Source organism: Ursus americanus, chromosome 17, assembly GCF_024610735.1.
Source record: "Ursus americanus isolate L20-20 chromosome 17, mUrsAme1.1.p, whole genome shotgun sequence".
NCBI lineage: Eukaryota > Metazoa > Chordata > Mammalia > Carnivora > Ursidae > Ursus > Ursus americanus.
In genome coordinates, this window is record NC_142143.1 from 45,391,862 (window position 1) to 45,412,987 (window position 21,126).

Below are 21,126 nucleotides of genomic sequence, written 5' to 3' on the forward strand. Positions count from 1 at the left end.
CTGGCCCGAAGGAGAGAAGGCGGGCCGGGGGCGGGGCGGGGCCAGGGGCGGGGCTGGCGTGGGGCTGGCGTGGGGCCGGCGTGGGGCGGGAGGAGCCGACGCGCTCCCGCGCCCCCTGGCGCCAGGCGGGACTCTTCGCAGGTGCCGGGGAGCGTGCCCCAGGTGCCTCCGCGGGCGGTTGCCCTGGGAACAGAGCACTCGCCTCGCTGGACCGTGCCTCCCTGGGCTCGACAGGAGGCCTTGAGTTAACTTCGTGTCGGACTGTCCAGGAGTCGGATAATGAACCTTCGATGTGAGTTAAGGACTGCTAGAACCAACCTGAAACTTGACGTACATATATATCTTACAACGTGTGCGCGTAGTGTGTGTGACTGGGGATGGGAGCAGAGGAAGCCTGATAGAGCCAGATTCCATCATTTGAGCAGCGCCTGGAGTATTCGAGAATGTCCTTTCTGTACCCGCCTTCTCTCATCTTTTGAGTCAACTTTTTTAAATCAGACTTCCACCCCACTTAAGGTTCTCCAGGTAGGAAAAGTGAAAAATACAGAACCGAGCTCCCAAAATCAGATCAAAAAGAGGCGATCACCTTATGTGTCTCTATGTATAGTAGCAGACATGCAATTTATGTGACATTGAATAGAACCATCATTCTAAATATTGATCACATTTGTTAGAGGCGGTGAAGAAGAGTACATTATGTGTATGACTACAGGAATCAGAATTCCTGGGATTGAAATCGCTGTGGCTAGCTGGGTGACTCTGGGCAAGTTGATCTCTAATAGTTCCAATTGCCTCATGTAAGTAGTGATAATAAGCATATCTACTTCACAGAGTCGTTGAGAGATTAAATGGTCTAATACATGTAGAACAGTGTACTGCATGATGCAGACTGCCTAATGAATATCAGCTGTTATTAATAACATTATTACTGTTACTGGGCACCTATAATCCAAACAGAAACCTGTAAAGTCATTACTTACTCTCTTATACCCCATCGCCAAAATAGCAAGTCTTATCCATTCTAATTCCCAAGTAATTCTTAAATCTATCCCATTTCCTATTCACTGTCACTAGATAACCTTCCTCCATCAATGGACTCCCAACTATTCTCCCTTACCCCCTGTCATTAATGCCATGTCCTGAATGAATACTATTATCCATCATTTACTGTGCTCCATCTCTGTGCTTACATGGGGACAAAGAAACCATTACACACAATCTCCACCCCAAGAACTGGAACATAGCAAGAGAGACAGGCATAACAGTAACTAGGTAGAATAAATAAACTCAGCATACAGCAGACTACTTGGGTTCTCCAGTCTTGTCATACTCTCTCATACATATGTTTACATATGCTCCTTTTGCTTAAGTCCTGACCCTCCTCCTTTTCTTTACCTAATTCCTGCTTATCCTTCATTATTCAGTCTAAGCATCAATTCTGTTGTGAGCTCTTCCTTATTGCTTGCCACCCAACCCTATCCCATCACAGTATGGGTTAGGTGCTCTTAACTGTGCTCCCATAGGACCTTGTCTCTTTCTAGCACTTATCACATGGAATGATAATTGTAGTTTTGTCTATTTTCCTAATTACTATGAGCTTCTTGAGAACAAGTATGACATGTAGTAGGACTGGCTCAATATATGCAAATGAGTAAATGACATACATGCAGATGTACTGTCTTGGTATATAAATGTTTAGAGGTTGGGCACCTGGGTGGTCAGTTGGTTAAGCTTCTGCCTTTAGCTCAGGTCATGATCCCAGAGTCCTGGGATCGAGTCCAGCATCTGGCTCCCTGCTCTGTGGGGAGCCTGCTTCTCCCTCTCCCTCTGCTTGCCACTCTCCCTGCTTGGGCTTTTTTTCTCTCTCTCTCTGTCAAATAAATAAAATAATAAATAAATAAATAAATAAATAAATAAATAAATAAATATTTAGAGGACAGGCCCTATGATATGTTTTATGTAGAAGTTAAGACATGGAACATCTACAGGAAATAGTAAGTGGTAACCTTATGCCTGAGTCCCAGGCTGGTCCATTTGCAAATCACCTAGCATCCAAGAGTCTCTTTGGAATGTACTTAGAGGTGTTTCCTCTCACATGCTTAACCTGTGAGCACAGTTTGAGAATGCGAAGAGCAATATGAGTGGTTACCTATAATAACATTTCATTGTCTTTGCAGCACAGAGACCAAAATATGTTATGAAGTGTGAGACACTCAGAATCTCAGCCTGCAAAGTATATAAAATGTTGTAAGCATCTTAGGTTAGATTGCTCACCCATATATTAAAGGGACAGACCCTTCACAAACTTTAAAAACATGATGATAGATTTTGTAGTGTGCTCAAATTTGCCTTCTTTCTCTTTCATTAAGAAGTAAATTATGCAATTAATGTCAAAGACAACATATAAAATAATATCGTATTTTTTAAAGGAATCCTAAGACTTTCCTATCCATATCTGACGCGATGATTACAAATATCTAGAAATTTTAAATTGAACAAGTCATTCTAAGGTTGTTATCCTTAGTTATAATTTTTTTATTGCTTGTTTGCCTCTTTTGTTTACAAGTCCAGAAAATTTACAGGGTACTTTCCAGTTTCAAACTGACTTCACACTAATTATCTCATGAGTCTTTTACAGAGAACAATTGGACATAGGTAGAAGAGTAGTTAGTCTTCCTCTTAAAGATAGGGAACTTGGGCTACCAAAGTTAGGGCCTAGGTCTTCAGAATACACGGTAATATCTTACAAACAAATCAAGTTAAAACTCTAAAAAGCATACTGGACTTCATGTCCAGTAGTATGACAGACCAGAGAATGACTGGTTGTCCCACCAAAAGCAACTCAAAGTGCTAGGTAAAATATATAAAACATCTCATCAAACATTTCAATAAGCTGACAAGAACATAAGAAATCCTCAAGGGCAAAAAACTAGGTAAAAGCAGGAACCCAGACAATAAATAATAACAATGCAAAACACAAAAGACAAAAACAAAAGAAAAAAAAAAAGCTGGTTACAGGGAAAAATAAACCAAAAATAATCTATCGTTTCCTTATCTAACAAAATAATTATTTCTAAGCCAGTGTTTACATTCCCATAAAAATTTGCTTTTGCAACTCCTGTACAAAAACAGAACTGTCTCTGAAGTGTCTTTTATTAGATCAGTTATGGACAACTCTGCATTTCAGGCCCTTTTTCTGATGTTGGAATAAACAACTGCACAAATTTGGAAGGCTGAGAGAAAAGGTTAACAGAACAGCTTAGACTCTAAAAAGTATGGTTCTCTTCAAAAGAGTCACTTTAACAAGCTACATACATAAAGGAAAAGTTTTGGTAATTGGCTTCAGGTCCATATTATCTCACAGACAACCAAATTGCCATCTATTAAACATGTATTTATAGCTTTGCTCTGCCAGGTACATAAATTATCTGCAGTAAGAAGAGAAGGAGGGGTGAGACACAATGAGAAGACTTTGTGGCTTCCCCAGAGTCCCAGATTACAGTCTATTCCTGAGGCTTCCTTCATTCCTACCCATAGGTTCTGTGACAAATCCTTGTATTCTTAAAAGAATTCCCCATTCTGCTTAGATTTTGAAGGGATTGCTATCGTTAGCTACCAGAAAATTATCCTAAACAATGTATAATGGAGGGGTTAGTTTCTATAGAAGTTAAAAACTCAAAATAGCAGTAGCTTACACAAAATAAAATGATTTCTCTTATATAAGTAGAGACAGTTGAGGGCTGGTATGGTAGCTCTCTGATCAACGCAGACACAGGGTCTCTTTACCATGTGGATTTACCGTTCTGAACGTGCTGTTTCTACCTTATGATCCATAATGGCTGCTCAAGCTTCAACCATCACATCCTTATTTCCAGCCAGCAGAAAAGATATAGGCGCAGAAAAGGACACATCCCTCTTAAATATTTAAGAACACTTGCAGGGGCACCTGGGTGGCTCAGTCAGTTAAGCGTCTGACTCTTGGTTTCAGCTCAGGTCATGATCTTATAGGTCTTGGGATTAAGCCCTGCGTCAGACTCCACACTCACCGAGGAGTCTGCTTGAAGATTCTGTCTCCCTCTGCCCCTCCCCCCACTCACTCTTTGTCTCTCTATAATAAATGAGTAAGTCTTAAAAAAAAAACACTTGCAGAACTTGTATATGTCACTGCACTTACCCCTTATTGGTCAGAACTTAACTATAAGTAATGTTGAAACATGTCATTTCTATTGAGTAGTGATGTGCCCAGCAAAAAATCAATAGTTCTAATAACCAAAGAAAAAAACAGATATTAGAGATAACTAGCAATCTCTGGCTCATCATCTGAGATCAGACTTAGGAGGAGAGAAATGGTGATGGGGAAGAACATAAAAATACAGCAAAGGCATTTGCTCGCAATGTGCTCAGTGATGGGGAGCCCTGCAGATTAGGGGCACGTGGAACAAGTACAGGTAGATAGTACCTGGATAGATATGTGGCAGCCAGACCCTGGGAGATTATAAATGCCAAACTGAGGAATGTGGCATTTGGGAGTCAGAAGAGAGTTCCTAAAAGATTTTGGGTTGAAGGGTGAAATGATGAAAACGGTGCTTTAAGAAGAGTAATGTGGTGGCAATGCCTAGAATGTACTCGAGGGGGAATGGGAGGCAAGAAGATTAGATAGGAAGCTACTATGAGATAACGAGTGCCAATACCGTAATAAATAAGGAAAGGAGAAATATTTCAAAGGGTGAATTTGTTTAATGCAACAAGTGATTAAATATCCTCTCTCTTTCTCCCTCTCTCTCTCTCTTTCATGTTTAGCATCCATTATACCTTTTTGAAATCAGCACAGTGATTTTATTTGGAGAAGTACCCTTTCACCATGTTCAGTCCACATGATTCAAGTGGAACCGAATTCTGCCTCTTCAAGGGTGAGCATGTGACCCAGGCTTAACCAATCAGATAAAATGTCCATGACTATAGATGTCAGAAAATATCAACAAAGCACACTTTTACACAAGTAAGTGACTTACCTTAGGGGCAAAACCAACAATCCTGCATTTGAAATAAGGGGATCAAGTCTATGGGTTAGCAGCAGTGCCTCCAGTCAACCTGATTTATTATAAAAGAGAAGGAGGGAAGGCACAGTTGAGAGAGGGATGTTCAAGCATACCATATATGCGGGAAGCATTCTGTTGGTGAGATGAGATGGGAAAAAAAGTGCAATTGAGCAGTCCTGCAACTGCCAGTCTCTTAGAGGGAGAAATTAAAGGTAGTCATGCACGACCTTTGTATCATAAGGATTTCTGTTAGGCTGGAACATGATCCAAGCCCCTCCTCAGCACAAACTTTCTGCACATAGCGTATCTTAGAAAACTTGGAAAACCTCTTCTTCAAAGATGAGTAACCAATCAAAAAGGAACCAGCATGCAATGATACCAAAAGAAAAAAGAAGGGAATGGGGGGGGGGGAAATGCCAAATTAAAATTTTCATTTAAAAAACTTGCCATTGGGTGCCTGAGTGGCTCCGTCAGGTAAGTGACTTCCTTTGGCTCAGGTCAAGATCCCAGAGTCACAGATTTGAGTCCTGCATCAGGCTCCCCACTCAGTAGGGGTCTACTTTTCCCTCTGACCTTCCTCTCTCTCACGCACTCTCTTATTCTCTCTCTCAATTAAATAATATTTAAAAAAATAAAAAATAAAAAATTTTAAAACCTGCCATTAAGCAAAAGAAAATTTTAACCAAACATAGAGCCAAAATCAAGAGTTGGATGCTTAACCGACTGAGCAACCTGGGCGCCCCCAGAGAAGCTTATTTAAATACAAATGTAATATACGATATTTTTGAACAAGTAAGCAATATGGTTTTCATGAGGCCTTTTGTAGGACAGGAGTAGAGAATTAACTTCAGCCAAACAAGAGATGAATTTAGGACCAAACCAAATCAAACCAAACAAAAAACCCACAAAAAAACAACTGGCAGTGATCATTGAATTCATTTAACTGTAGAATTAAATCTAAAACAAGTGTTACAATTATGGTCATAGAACAGAGAGTAAATTATAGATCCTGACAATGTAGCAAGGAAACAGCCAAAAGAAGTTGAGAGAGAAAAGAAATAAGGTGAACGCTACAAAAAAAAAAAAATAATATAATTAGGGAATGGGAGAGGAGGTAGAGGAAATATATTGCTTATTGCTTTGAATAGTATCTAAAAATACAGATATAAAGTTATTAAGATACCCACTGGAACAGAAATACATGCTTTCCAAACTCAAAAACATGCATACAAAAGAGTATAGAGGCCGTATAGTGACAAAAAGTTAAACAAGTAATATAAACTAAAAGTATAACCAAAAAAATGATAGGTGGACTAAAGTAGAACATAGCTTTCATTTCGATAAATATAAAAAGATTAATTTTCCCAATTAGTTGAAAATTTTTCTCAGAATATCAAATCAAATCCCAACTATATGCCATATACATAAGATAACGAAAGCAAAGTGCTTTAGAATGAAAATAGGAGAGAGAAATTATACTAAGCAAATGAAGCCAACATCAAAACTACCTCAAACAAAACTTAATTCAAGGGAAAAGCATTAAATGAGACATAGACAGACAGTTTTAACAATAAAGCATGAGATACAAAATTAAGATCTCACACTTATAAATATCTATATACCAAATTGCATAGCATTTAAATTCATAAAGAAAAAACTACAGAAGTTTCAAGGAGGAATCAACAGGAAACATGATGAATTTACCTCTCATGCAGAACAGATCAAGTGGTAAAAAATAATAAGGATAGAAAAGCCCTAAGTAACATAATTAATAAGGTAGATTATATATATGTTTATAAATTTATATAAATAGATGTGACAGAGAATAAGAATATATCTCCTTTTCATATACTTATGCACTATTCACACACATTGACTATGCATTGAAAGGGGCTTCATACAGGCCTTAAGGCAGGGGAATGCATTTTTATTCTCTGTCCCCCTTTACTACAGCTAGCTGTTCTTTATTTCCTTTACATAGTGAATTTCCAGATAACAAAAAAAAAAAGTTTGAAAACCACTGTGATACACACACACTTAACAAAGTAAACGTATTTATTTTTATTTTAAATTTAAGATGCACAACCCACCTCCCAAATGTATGGAATGGAATGTTATAAAGCAGCGGTATGCAGCAGGTGACCTAATTGACCCTGGCTGGCTAGAACACAGAAAGCTTTCAGGGGCTCTCTCTGCCAGCAAGGAATTTGGGAAGTTTGGCATAAGCATGGGTGTTTTGTCTAGGTGGGCTATCTGCAGTGAAGTGCGGTGGGAGGGAATGCTTCAATCCTAACTCAAGACAAAAGAGGGGTCTGATGTTCCTCACATCCTTCATCAGGAAGTTTGTGACCTGAGCTGCCCGAGATTCTTTTCCTGGTGTAAGAATGGAGGCTGTCATGGTTGTCAGTATGTTTTACGCCTGTGCCCTTAACCACCAGCAGGCTGGACGAAGACAGAGCAGTGTGTACAGTTGGGTTTGTTTTAATGCATTCAGGCTAGACTATGGGCACTAGTTAAAGAGGTGTTTTGAGGTCAAGGACTTTGGGGAATTGAAAGGGCTCTCAGAGGCCCAACTTAACTCAACGTGCGGGGGGAGAGATTGTGCTTTCTTGCTGATCTGATGAAACACCTGAATACACTGAGCTTGAAACCGTAGGGGAAGGGAAGGGCTTTTGTTTCAGGAAATGAGAGCTCAAGCTCAAACCAGGCATGTGAATTGAGCTCGTGGCAACTGGGCTTAATGGAATTATAGATTTTGAGGAGCTGCTGTACTATTTTGGTAGGCATAAAGTCCAGATTTCCAAAAACACATGCTTTGATGAATATGAACCATACTGCAGCTGCTTTTGGCACGCCAACCTCAAGATGTGTTTGAATTACCAAGTAACCCTTCTATCTGTGCAGCTTGGTGACAAGAAGAATTTAATTTCACAGACCTGAAAAGGAACTATACTATCAAAAAAGACACAATTTAATTAGAATTTGAGAAGTGGCCTATGAATCACAAAATTGTGCTGAATTCCTGTCTACATGCTCTCTTTCTGAAACTACTGCACTCCAAGCTGATGGCAGCTCTCAGTAACAACAATTTGGAATAGAAATAACCGTACGCTGCTTGAATACAGTCCAGACATCTCAAGAATTGTTCGGTCACATACCTAACTATATTGTCATTGTCATAAAAAAATGAATCAGTGAGTTTCTGCTTTAGGTAAATATTTTTCAGGACCAGAAATACTCTGACATCATCCCCATGTGAAATAAATCTTGCCAGACAAGCAGGCACTTTTGGCTGCAAGGAATGGACTTCTGTCCCCAATTCAGTGCCAGCAATGCCAGCTCAGTACCCGAACAATTCAGATCATTGTAGAATCTGACCTTGAGGCAAACTGGAAGTAGTATGGAGATATCTGAATACTGCCTAGCATGGTATTTTATACAGGGTAAATGAATAATATAAACCCTTAATTGGTCTGTCTCTTGGGGTCTTGAAATTTCCAGCCTATCATAATTCTGAGACTTTAGCAAGGCCTAGCCAAGAGACATGAGTCATCCCTAGTTTTGGTAGGCTTTTGCACATTTTATTAACAGTTGACTAATTTTGAAGGACTCTTTCAATGCTATCCTAAAAATCCCTCATTTTGAATATCATTAGAGAGATGTTTCTGATTATCCATAAAATGTAGATATCACTATTCTAAGGAATTAGAACTTTTGGTATGAACATGACTAGCTATATTAGTATTTTCTCTTTCTACTTTTGGAAGTCATGTAAGAGCTACAAGGATTATAAACACAACCTACACCCCTCTCCCCCAAATCCACAAACTGTTTTTTTCTTCTTTTGCAAACTAGGATACTAGTATACCACCCAGACTCTGAAACATATATAGGAGTTGCCAAAAACAGCTAAAGTTGGGTAGGAATTATGTGGGAGAAAGTAGACAGAAAAAAACATACGGATGGATCTCAACAGCAAGAAGACCCAGCTGACACTGCTAGCAAAAGTGTAACACATACAGGTAAGGAACAGACCCTGAGCTGAAGAAATTTTATCCTTTGTTTTACAAAAAGGGGTGTGGAACCTGGGGCAGGCCACACTGGGATTGAGCCCTATATTAGGTTCCCGCACTTAGTGAGGAGTCTGCTTGAGGATTCTCTCTCTCCCTCTGCCCCTCTCCTCCTAAAATAAATTTTAAAAATCACACAGGTAAGCCATATTTGCAGAGGCAATCTGTTCATGTGGCAGGAGAAGAGAGCCCATACCTAGTGAAAATGAGCTTCCTCGCACCTATACTGGAAACTCTTACAAATCGTTAGTCCAGGAAAACACATTTCATTTGCTGATAAGAAATAAGAAAGGAAGTACACAGCACCAACATAAAGAAACTATACACAAAAATCTGGGGGGAAAGGAGTAAAACTTAACATGGGAAGCATACTTTACCAGTAAAATGTCACTATGACATAATTTTTTTTGAAAGCTATCTTTCCCTGGGGTGCCTCGGTGTCTCAGTTGGTTAAGTGACTGACTCTTGATTTCGGCTCAGGTCATGGGATCTCGCTCAGCGGGAAGTCAGTTTGAGATTCTTTCCCTTCCTGCCCCTCCCCCCAGCTTGTGCACTCTCTTTCTCTCTCTCTAAAATAAATAAATACATACATAAATAAAACCTTTAAAATAAAAGACAAATAAATGAGTCAATCACCTCTATGAAAAGAAAACAAACAAAAACATAAAGCAGAAATGCAGGAATTCAAGGAAGATTATGGCAAACCTCAAGATAGAATAATTCAGAAGAGAGGCAGTAGAAAAAAAGCAAAACCTTCAAAGAAATAAAGACAAAATTAAAAGGAAGGTAAGAGAAAAGAAACTTAAGATAACAATATAGAGAAAAGAAGTGAGAACAACAAGCAAAATAAAATGACAGTCAAAAAGATTCGAAACAAAATAATAGATATAGAAAACCATAATGGAAGAAAATAAACATTTAAAGATATGATTGAAGAAAACTTTGCTCAATTAAAAGACAACTCTTCTATTGAAAAACTGTATTATCATCCAAGGACATTTTACCAATGACATTCACCATGCTGACTACAAAGAAAAAAAATAATCCTTTGGGGAAGTTTGCAGATAATCAAGTAACTTATAAAGGGAAATTGTCAGGCTGGTCTTTCATTTCTATATAGTAATGTACATTATAAGAAGACATCGGAGCAACATATATAAGATACTTAAATATAGAAAGTGGACACAAAGACTTTAAGTCTAACCAAACTGTCTTTCAAGTATAAAGACGAGAAACAAAGAGTTTTTAATATGCAAAAACCCAGGTACCATTGTTCCTATTGGCCTTTCTTAAGAAAACAACTAAAAGATGAACTTCAGGCAAAAAGAAGATAACTGGCAAAATTACAGCAGAAGTTCTGCTTGTGAACATTGTGTAGTTAAATGAAATCCTTCCGTTGTACCCTCTGGAATTCAGGCATCATCAACCAAATTCCCTGTATCCTCAACTTCTTCTCTGAGCATTTCATTCACCTCGTTGCTCTGGAAACCTAGTTCTTCCCTGAGGATACTGCTTCCCCTGCGACCGTCTCATATATAGTGACTGGTTTTCTCCCACGGTCATATACCTGGGCCTCAGGTGGGGTAGGCCACCTCTTTGCTCTCGTTGTCACTTTCAGACTTTTCTCATCCCACTCACTAAAATTCCCCAGCTTTAAAGCCCTTGCTATCAGATTAGTTCACCTAATAATGTTCATTTTTGCTGTCCTCCATTGATACTTAGGTATTTGCTCTTGTTTCTCAATGAGATTAGCTACAGTCTGGTAATCTCTCTCTTTAGTCTTAATTCTTGGTGATTTTAATAAATATTGTAGGTGATCCTTCCAACACCATAGTCTTTCAGTTTTTTGAACGCCTCCAATCAACCTGTTTGTTGAACCTATTGTTCTCACCATACCTCAGTCACTCACCCCGTAGTCCTGCTCTAGACCTTGTCATTATCAATAACTTCATGATCTTAATTCTATCATTCTATTTGCTCTCCTCTCACTTCCTATCTTTCCAACTTACTCCGTTTAGTGCCCCAACTCCCAATAATCCTTTGATCCCTAATCAAGGGAAAAATGACATATATGAAGTTATTCACTGCAGCATTGTTCTTAATACAATACTAGAAACAAACCAAATGTACATCCTTAAAGGCCTCATTAAACTATTTGTTTAAGGAAGGAGGAAGTTACTTGAACCAGGAATAGGAAGAAGGCTGAATGGAGAGCGCTGCCTGACCGGAGCTCTCACCTTCTGACAGGAGATGCAACCAGCCTGTGGTGACTCACCACACAAGGAACTATGGAAGTAAGTACCTACCCTCTCTCCCATCATTCTCTGTTGTTTTCTGCCACTGACTCAGAATCAAATAACAATTATTAAATTGCCTTTTAAAGGCCACTATAAGAAGAGTATTAGGCAGAGTACAAGTTTCACAACATTAGTACCATCTAGGAAATGATAAGAAAATAGCTGCCTAAGAAAATGGCTACCAACCTGGGGTCTCTGGAAACTTGAAGATGCACAAAGGTCATTATGGGGGTCAATAAATGATTTTCAACATTTCAAAACACGTACTACGTAGAAATTGTAGAAGAAATGTCTTCTGTACAAGCAAATGGAAATGTCATGCTTTCTAGCCTGAGCTGGTAGAGTGTGAACTCATGCTGATCAGAAATGTGATAGGTGGTAGGTATTTCCTGATCTTAGAAATCACTGAATCTAGAAGGCATATTCCATAATTTAGGAAATTATTTTATGACTAAGAATCACGAAATATATTCCATAATTAAATTATTATAACTAAAAACTAGTGGTTGTAATTTGTTCACCTGAAATTATCAACTAATTCTCCAGGCTTAATATGATAAATAATCAATAAAGTGGCATAAGATGTGTGCATTAAAATATTAAATGGCATCATATAAAATAAAAACATACTGTTTTGGTTCTAAATTCAGGGGCCAGGTTTGTTTTTTTAAGATTGTAGAAGCTTTCTTTGGTTCACTCAACATTACTAGTCAACCACTTTTAAGGGCTAAGTTACACTAATAATTTTGTCTTTTCTATTTGGTCTGATCGATTTTTTAAATAGTTTTATGTAAAATTTGATTTATGTTTTATAACAGGTCCATGTTATTAAGATTCTCTGAGAAAGAAATCAAAAGGGCACTAGAATAAAGAATATTTTGTATCCTATAGTATAATTAAATCTATTGTCTGAGGGGGTTATTTGACTTTTAAAGTACAGTGATGGGTTTATTACAGTCAGAAAAATTGCAGATTTGAGAAATGCCATAGTTGACCACTGCAGGATAAGTAAGAACGGATACCAGAGTGATCGTCAGAGGTTGTCGCGGTGGGCTGGAGACTGATGGGATGAGCTGCCTGAAAAAAAGAAAAAGCAGATGGAGTCCCTGTTGTTCCCCATAAGGGGTCATTACCTTCAAAACTGTCAAGATGTCAAAACATTAACAAGATAAAAACATAAGGCAAAAGAATTTTCCTCCAACATATGCCTGAAACCTGAGATAGAAGATATGTAAAATTTGCCATGTGGTGTTTTTCTTATCAATGAACACTTCAAACCCCTGGTCAGGGAATGCACAGTCTGGTCCAAGTTCTCACCCAGACGCCATTGCCTGACTAATTACATCTCCCTAGATGATGGGGCTTGCGAAACCCAGACTGGGCAAGTCAGAATGCATAGAATTTCATTTCTTTATTTCTTTAAGACACTTATTCACTGACAAAATGCTCAAATGGAAAGGCTTTGAACACATGCAAAAATGGAAAGTAATCTCTCTGAGTTAGGAGCCTCCCAGGAGGGTAGCATGCTGTATTGATGTTGCAGACCTCCAATTGAAAAGCCAGCAGATTGCAGTCAGGGACATAACCTCAGAACTGCCTGACCCTGGGCAAAATGCAATAGGGCATAATTAGTGCGGTCACAAGGATCAGATCAGTAAAGCTCCAGACGAGTGTGGTGGCTGATTTTAAACAAGATCTTTCTCTTCAAATTATTTTTAGCACCCTAAATATGTCCTCCAGAGAGACTCATACATGGTGCTTAAGGATAATTACTGTAATGTGGAAAATTGGGAACAACGTGAATGTCCATCAATAAGGGAAATGGCAAAATAAATTACGGCATATGCATTGTCTTGAATCGTAGGCATTTGTTTAAAAGAATGATCACAACATACTGATGGCCAAAAATGGCTTCGTAATTGACAAAAGCTGATAATTTCAGGTGAACAAATTACAATGACTTTTTATTTATTTATATTTTTTGGCTATGACTTTTTAAAATAAAACAAGTATTAGAACAACATGTACGATTCCGTTTTTACAAAATTTCCATTTTGCAAATCAAGTGTATTGGATGCAATCTTTGTGCACCTTCTCAGATTTCCTCCACTGCTTCTTCTTGCTGAAGGCAGCCCTGACACCCCTATTGTATCCTTAACACAATCATTGCCTTTGCTGAACTCCTGAAATGCCTGGAATTCAAGTGGGAACCCTGGTCCTGCCTAGCCCTTACTCCCCACACACTAAGCCTTATCACATCAACTTGTCTCTAGATTTGGATGAAATGCCACACCTTGGAGCATGGGAACTCGCTTCCTGAGTGACTGCCAAGAGCTGAAAATATAAGGAGTTCCCTCCCAATGGGGTGAACATTGGCCAATGGGAAATGAGAGACAGAAGCGATCTCAGCAGAAAAATCGCCCCCACTACCTTCTTACAGAGGACTACTCTGAAGGACGGCTTTTTCTTGCAGCGTTTTCAGAGGAGTCATGCATACCAAGCAACAGACCTGCCAAGCACCTGCCATATCTTTGCCAGGCCTGTTAGGAAACTCTGGCCGGTGTGGTGACACATCACATGCCATTGTTTGCATCATTTTTACCTAATTTCTATTGTTTCTTCACCCTCACCATCTTTGGCTAGCATTTTCCAAGTAAAATGGCCACACTTTCATCCTTGCCTCTGATTCTCTTGTCTTAGAGGACCCAGACTAAGATCACAGCAAACTAAATATTGAAGCTATACCGTAGTCCCCCTTTATCCGTGAGAGATACGTTCAGGATCCCCAGAGGATACCTAAAACCACAGATAACACCAAATGCTATATATACTATGTTTTTTTCCCTATGAATACATACCTATGATAAAGTTTATTTGTAAGGGACAACTCCCCTTATCTGTGATTTCAATTTCCAGGGCTTCAGTTACCCATGGTCAATGATGGTCTGGACTGACGATCTTCCTTCTGACATGTTGTCAGAAGGTCATTGGTAGAGTAACGCTACGTCACAGTGCCGACATCCTTCACCTCACTTCATGTCATCGTGTTGGCATTGTATCATCTCACGTCATCACAAGAAGGGTGAGTACACCACAATCAGATATTCTGAGAGAGAGAGACCACATTCACAGAACATTTATTACCGCATATTATTCTTGTTCTATTTAATTACTAGGTTATTATTTTTAATCTCTTCTGTACCTAATTTATAAATTAAACTTTATCATAAGTAAGTATATATAGGAAGAAAGAGTGTGAATAAGGTCGAGTACCACCTGTGATCCCAGGCATCCCTGGGGGTTTTGGAATGTCTCCCCTGCAGATAAGGGGGGACTACTGTAACCAACTAAACTCAACTTTAAAAAGAATTCTGTTTTCGGTAGGGTAGCCCTAGTGTTTGAGAAGAAGAACATAAATAAGATGTAACAGCAGAAGGTGACAAGTCAACAACAAAGAATTTAGGTTGGTGGTGGAAGTAGCAATTACCACGATAAAGAATTTAGGTTGGTGGTGGAAGTAGCAATTACCACGAGTGAGAGCTACCATTTCATGGCCTGGAGCAAGGCCCTCACCCAAAACCTGGTCTGACAGCCCTCCTTTCAGTAGCTTCAGAACTGCAACAACAAAATTAGCCAACTTTAAATTACAGCCACGGGTGGGGAAAACAGTTGACACAGGCAAATACTCCTCTGTGCAATTTCTATTATCCTGGTACCATGTGCCAGGAAGTGTTCTAAGTGCTTGCGATTCAGCGGTGAAGCAAAGGGACAAAAATCCCCACCCACATGGAGTTTATATTCTAGAACTGGGAGGGGGGAGTGGGTTGGGAGGGAATATAACCAAAAATTACAAAAATTAATTTTAGCCCTTAGTTTCCTAGCAAGGCTAGCTCTGAAAAAAACTTGTCAAAGCAACAGAGTTCTATTATTTTCTTCCCCCCTCACTCTCTTTATAGCCCTGTCTGCTCCCTTCTGCATCTTGCTTAGCAGCTTCCCCACCCCCATCCTGCTTCCTCTGGGCTGTGTGTCTAGTCAACTGAATCTCAGGCTCTTGGGATGAAGCCCACCAATCTTCCCCACCCCACCCGCCCAAAACCCTCTCCAGATGGTTCAGATGATCAGCCAGGCTGCTCCTCCCTGCTGCCACCCATCAAAATTTGCCCAATTTGTGGTTTTTCCCCCCAGGACTTGCTCACTGCATTCCAAAGTGATGCTGTTAGCTCAAGCTAATGTGTTACTTTATTTTAAAAACTTCATGGTTCTAATAGCCTCATATTTGCAGAGTGCTTTTGTGTTAGCATAGCATTTTCATATACACTATCATTTTGGTCACACTCCTACCCCAAGGAATAGGCAGGGCCAGTTTATTCCCCTCTTTTTACTGCTGCAGAGACTGAACCTCAGAGCAGTAGAGTCCTTTGCTCAGGGTTATTCTGCTGGGAAGAGCAGAGTTGGTATAAAGATCCTTCCAATTCCTTAATTGTCCTGTTTTCCCTGTTCTTTTGCACTGTTCTCTCTGGATGATCATTTGAATGATTTTGCTGACATTTCATTACAACTCTAAAGGTGGAAATGCCAGGCACCAGGGTAGGCTGACAGAAAAGAATCCTGGGACAGGTGTTCCTTTGGTGTCTTAAATCAACCGGACAGATTTTCTGGTCCACTTTCAAGAAGAGCCAATGCTGTCAGAATCAAAATCACTATCAAGTCATAGATATGCAGCTAATTAGACTAAGTGATACAGCCCGTGGGCCAGTGTTTATTGGCAAGTGGGCTACTTTCTGTCCCTTCGAGCGCTGCTGCTGCTCCTTCTCCCGCGGGCTGGCTGTCAGGAGCCAACTGTCCCTCCCACACACCCCCACTACTCAAGAGTCAGCATCCAGATGGTGCCACTCTTTCCTCCCCTCTCCCCATATCTGAAATCGCTAGGGTGACCATGTAACTTATTCTCTGAAGCAGAGCAATTCTGAGAGAAAACGAGGGCAGAATTAATAATTATGCCAGGACCACAGGTGTAGACCAGGATTGTTCTGGCTAAGCCAGGACCCTACTTCTCACCACCAGATAAGTGGTGAAACTTTTTAAAAAGCAACTGAGTGAATTAAAATTCATTTTTTCTTTCTTGGTGTGCTTCTGATAAAGGTGCCAGTCCGTACAAACATATCCTCACATCACACAGAAAGAAATATGCCTGAGAGGTTGCAGGCTATAGAACGCCTGAGAAATTCAGCTAGTTAAGGACGCTTGTGACTTCTTTGAAAATGTAAAAAAAATCCTTTCACAGTGCCTTTCCCATGTCCTGTGTAAGGTCTTGAAATTTAAATTTTCTATAGCAGTGTCTCACCAGGTAGCAATCTATCCTGGCCACAGTTACCCATAGTAGAATATTTAATTCCCACAAAACCCCTGGAGAGCAGCGGTAACAGTGAGCACAGGGAAGGACTCTGCATTGTTGAAGAATCCTACTGGAGCGGATACTGCTGCCCAGTCTAGCAACGAAATCCTCACTCACGCAGCGTTTGCTCTGGGTTTTAATATTGTAAAATAGCACGCACTCATTGTGAACAAAAATTGAAAAATATAGAAAAGTGAAAAGTAGGAAAACAAATCATTCATAATCATTACCTCAGTAGTAACTATTATTAGCATTCTGTATATTTAGTTCCAGATATTTGTATTTTTTATAACTTATTTTTCACTTAGTTGGGCTCATTCTATATCATTCTTGCTTTTCACTTAACTTACATTACATGTATTTCTCCATGTCATTATAAAGTATTTATAAGCGTAATTTTAAATAACTGCACAGTAATCCATTATGTAAAGAACATCCTGTTCACTTAACTATTCGCGGCTTATAGGGCATTTAGGTTGTTCCCCACTTCTTATAAATAATGCCACAATGAATACCTTATACTAAAAGCTTTTTCTGTGCTTCATGTTATTTCTCGAAGCTAGATTCCAGAAACAAATTATCTTAAAATACATGAACATATTTAAGATTCTTGTTATATGTTATAAAAAGCCTTCCAACAGGCTTTTATCCAGTTTATATACCCATCAATAATAAATATGACCCTCGCCAGCACAGAATTTATTCATATGCGAAACATGATGTCTTTTGTTTTGCATTTCTTTGATCTCTAGAGAGGCTTAGCTATTTTCCATATATGGCTAACTAATTGTATTTTGTATTACACAAATTGTTTATATCATTTGCACACCAGAATTTTTACTAATGTCACAAATTAGAAACGTGTAGTTGTATGTTAAAAAGCTCTGTATGTTCAGTATTGATAAAAATAGCAAAAAGATCCACTAAGAATTATTATGTGGATTATAGAATTAGAATAATATACAATTTTCTATAGAGAGCATTCAAGACATAAGTATATAAGCAACAAAACAGTGATACTCAGTGAGATCCTGATACTAATATCCGTCTTCATCAAGAACTGGCAAAACTCGGAGCCAGGGAGACAGCAAAGACGACGCTGTCAGTCCTGGGCACTGTGTGTCACATTCGGGACTCATTGTCTCACTTCCCTGAGCGTCTTCCTTTGTGCTTGAATATTTAATCATTTCATGCCTCCTGTCGTAGGAGCTGAAGCAGATGTTATTGTCATCTTCACGGATAAGAAGAACAGAGTTCAGCAAGGCATGCAGCTTGCTCGAGACCACGCAGCTAGAAGAGTCAAATGCCTTCTGATTCTAAACGTCAGATCTTTCCACTAACGTGCTCCTACCTGAAGTCAGATGTCTAAAGGCATTCAGAAAACAAGCAAGCAAGGGACCTGAAAATGTACTACAGCAGCAGCTGTCAAGTATTGGAGATGCCCTCGCCAGACTACACCGAGCATTAGTAACATAAAAACATTCATTTCACGCTCTGGATTATACTTTTCAATGTTTATAAAAATTCCTACCTAGCCACAGGCTGGTTCTTTGGGGTACTAGCTTACCTGAAAGGCAGGCTAGCGTAGTGGGTAAGGGGACAGGCTCTGAAGCCCACCTGCCTGAATGTGAACCCCAGCTTTGCCATTTGCCACATTGTAACCAGGTAACATTACTCCAATGCCCGGTGCCTCGTGTGTAAAAAACAGGGAGGAGGTGGTAATAAGAGGACTTACCACACAGAGTTCTAGGGAAGAGTAAGTGTAGTAATACATGCAAAGCACTCAAAGTGATACCTGCTACAGAGAAAATACTCAAGTAATGGCAGTGGTTGCTGTCATTAAATGTATTAAATCATTTAAACTTATTACAACCCTGTGACTCTATGCCTACCCTGCCGTGATCTCCCATTTACTGATGAGAAAACAGAAAAATTATACCAATTATAAAAACGTAACATAAATACTGTTTAAACCTAAAAAAGGATCCCTGGCTATAGGTGTGAAGCGGGCTTGAAAAACACAATATATTTTCACATCAGCGAAGTATAAAATGTGAAGGGAAAAAAGTTACATTTTACATCAAAAACAAAATTAAGTAACATTAGACACTAACATAAAGGGTTTTTTTTGTCAACATTGAATGTGCAAAAACAAAGAAAACCATTGAATGTGTGAGAAATATTGCAGAGATTTATAAACGGTTTTCTTAGAAGTCACTGACCTAGAACAGTGACAGGGATTCCGACAGATCAAGCCGTCATCCTCCTTTGTCCTATTTAAATGCCACGTATCCCTATTCTCAATAGGCTTGAATAGGCTTGCTTTCAGATGCCTGTGACTCATATTTGTAAATAATAAATGTATTAAAAACATATTCTGTGCATCAACATATACTTTCACTTCGAATGAAAAGTGCACACACACCCAAACATTTTTAATTTTAAATCTTTATCCTGAACACAACCATACATCAAAATCCTAGGGGAAGTCAATATAACTAAAATATTTTTACGAATGCTGTTCTTAACAAATACGACCCTGGGGAAATGGTTACACTCCTCTCCTTCCTCCTCTTTCAAATATGGGGATAATGTCAGCTGGTGGATGGCCTCCTGCTGTGTGCTGGGCACCCCAGGCCTGACTAAAGAAGGCAGGTAAAGGAGGGGAGCAGAGGATGAATTGCAAATGTGAAGACCTAGAAGAAGTTACCAATGAATGGCAATCTAAATGTAAGAACCCTAAAGAAAGAGGAGATGGTGGTCAGTGAAGAAAGAGGTAAGACACAGCAGAAAAAACAAGAGGAGGGGAAAGAGATGAGGACTAAAATGGCATGCAGGCCACAGCAGATGGGTGAGATTCACCTTTGCAAAAGGAAATCAAGCTACTGAAGAGACCTCTGGGCTGTGGTGGAGAAAAATGAAGTGGTTTCTTTCTAGGGCCACTGAAACTATTACATCCAAGCCAAGAAGTATAAAGCATGGCAAAGAACGAAAAAAAAACAAAAACAAAAACAAACAAACAAAAAAACACCACAAAAATAAAGCTTCTCAGCCTATTGCTGTGTGTTTACAAGATTTACACACTCCACAGGACAGCAAACAAACTACTTATCTAATTGAGTTTACTTATATGTAAACCTGACCTGTGGGGTCTCCTGGTTTTCATCTACTGGAGTGATTGAATAGCTGGGACATCTATATCAGCAAATCTGTATAAGTGACAACCTAGCTGCGTTGCGGGTTGTAACCTAAGTAATTCCTTGAACCATCTGGCTTCCTAGATTCACTTTAGCCATCCTGGAGATGAATTTCAAGTCAGTATTGAGTCTCCCTGAGAAGTGACGTAAATATTGTGTTCAGAGAAGAGGGAAGAGCATTCAGATGGGTGGGGCAATGGGCCATGGGAAGGTTTGCTAATAACATCTGAGAGGATGGCTCTCTCCTCCTGACCACTAACCCCTGAAGTTCCCTGAGTGTGTGCTATTTCACACCTTTGTGTTAATGCTGCCCTTCAAGAGCAGATTGTAATCTCTCCCCACCTGACAATGATGTGTTTATATACCTGACTTCCTTCTAGACAGTGAATCCCTTGCAGGAAGGGTTTGGAGCCTTACTCATCTTTGTATGTCTAGCTCCCAGCACCAAGATGGACACATAGCTGTTACTCAATATTTATTTGTTGAATGAAGGAATCAAACGCTCGAATATATTTTTTTAACCTATGAAAATTTTTTGTTTATGAAACTTTCTTAAAGCCTAAAAAATAAGATGGAATGCATTGTTTTGTGTTCAAAATCACATTGGCCCCTGTGGCAATCAATGGAAATTTATGTAATCTGATTATTTATGATGTCACCAAAACTTCCAGAGTTAGACACAGACTGGAGGGTTGGACCCAATTAAAAGAGACAGACATATGAGTACTTTGCACAAGTGACAAATTAATATAAATAAATTTAAAGGCTATTAAAATTTACATCTTGGAGTTAACCCTAAAGTAGGTATTCTTAATTTAGGGGCCAAGGATCCTTAGCAAGGATGAACTTTGAGGGGCATATCTAGGAACCACACAAAAAAGTCGAAGTCAAAATGAGGTATGTGAATATGTGTATTTTGCAAGGGAGGTGGTGCATAGCTCTCATTAGATTCTCAAAGGTGTCTACAGTCTAAAAATAATACAATCCATTCATGCAGACACTTGTAGAAACACGAAAAGAAATATGCACAAGGATGTTTGTCACAACATTTTTTGAAAATGGAAAATCGGAAACAATCTGAATGGACTTCAGTAAGGGAGTGTTGAACACATCCACAAAACACGTGTG

General features: G+C 39.3%; 1 protein-coding gene and 1 long non-coding RNA gene across 5 annotated transcripts in view; one reads left to right on the forward strand and one right to left on the reverse strand.

Annotated features, from left to right (window-relative positions):
- RAB3IP (RAB3A interacting protein) overlaps positions 1-21,126 on the reverse strand; it is a 132,456-nt gene that overhangs the window by 42,479 nt on the left and 68,851 nt on the right. The gene's annotated exons all lie outside the window — the stretch shown is intronic.
- On the forward strand, positions 32-19,174 carry LOC123787136 (uncharacterized). 4 transcript variants are annotated; one of them, XR_015727190.1, is made up of 5 exons: positions 32-4,910; positions 8,895-9,061; positions 11,274-11,403; positions 13,680-14,488; positions 18,008-19,174. It is a non-coding gene; the product is annotated as an uncharacterized LOC123787136 (long non-coding RNA). The 4 variants fall into 4 exon arrangements; XR_015727192.1 differs by having other exon boundaries at positions 36-4,910; positions 14,323-14,488; XR_015727191.1 differs by lacking the exon at positions 8,895-9,061.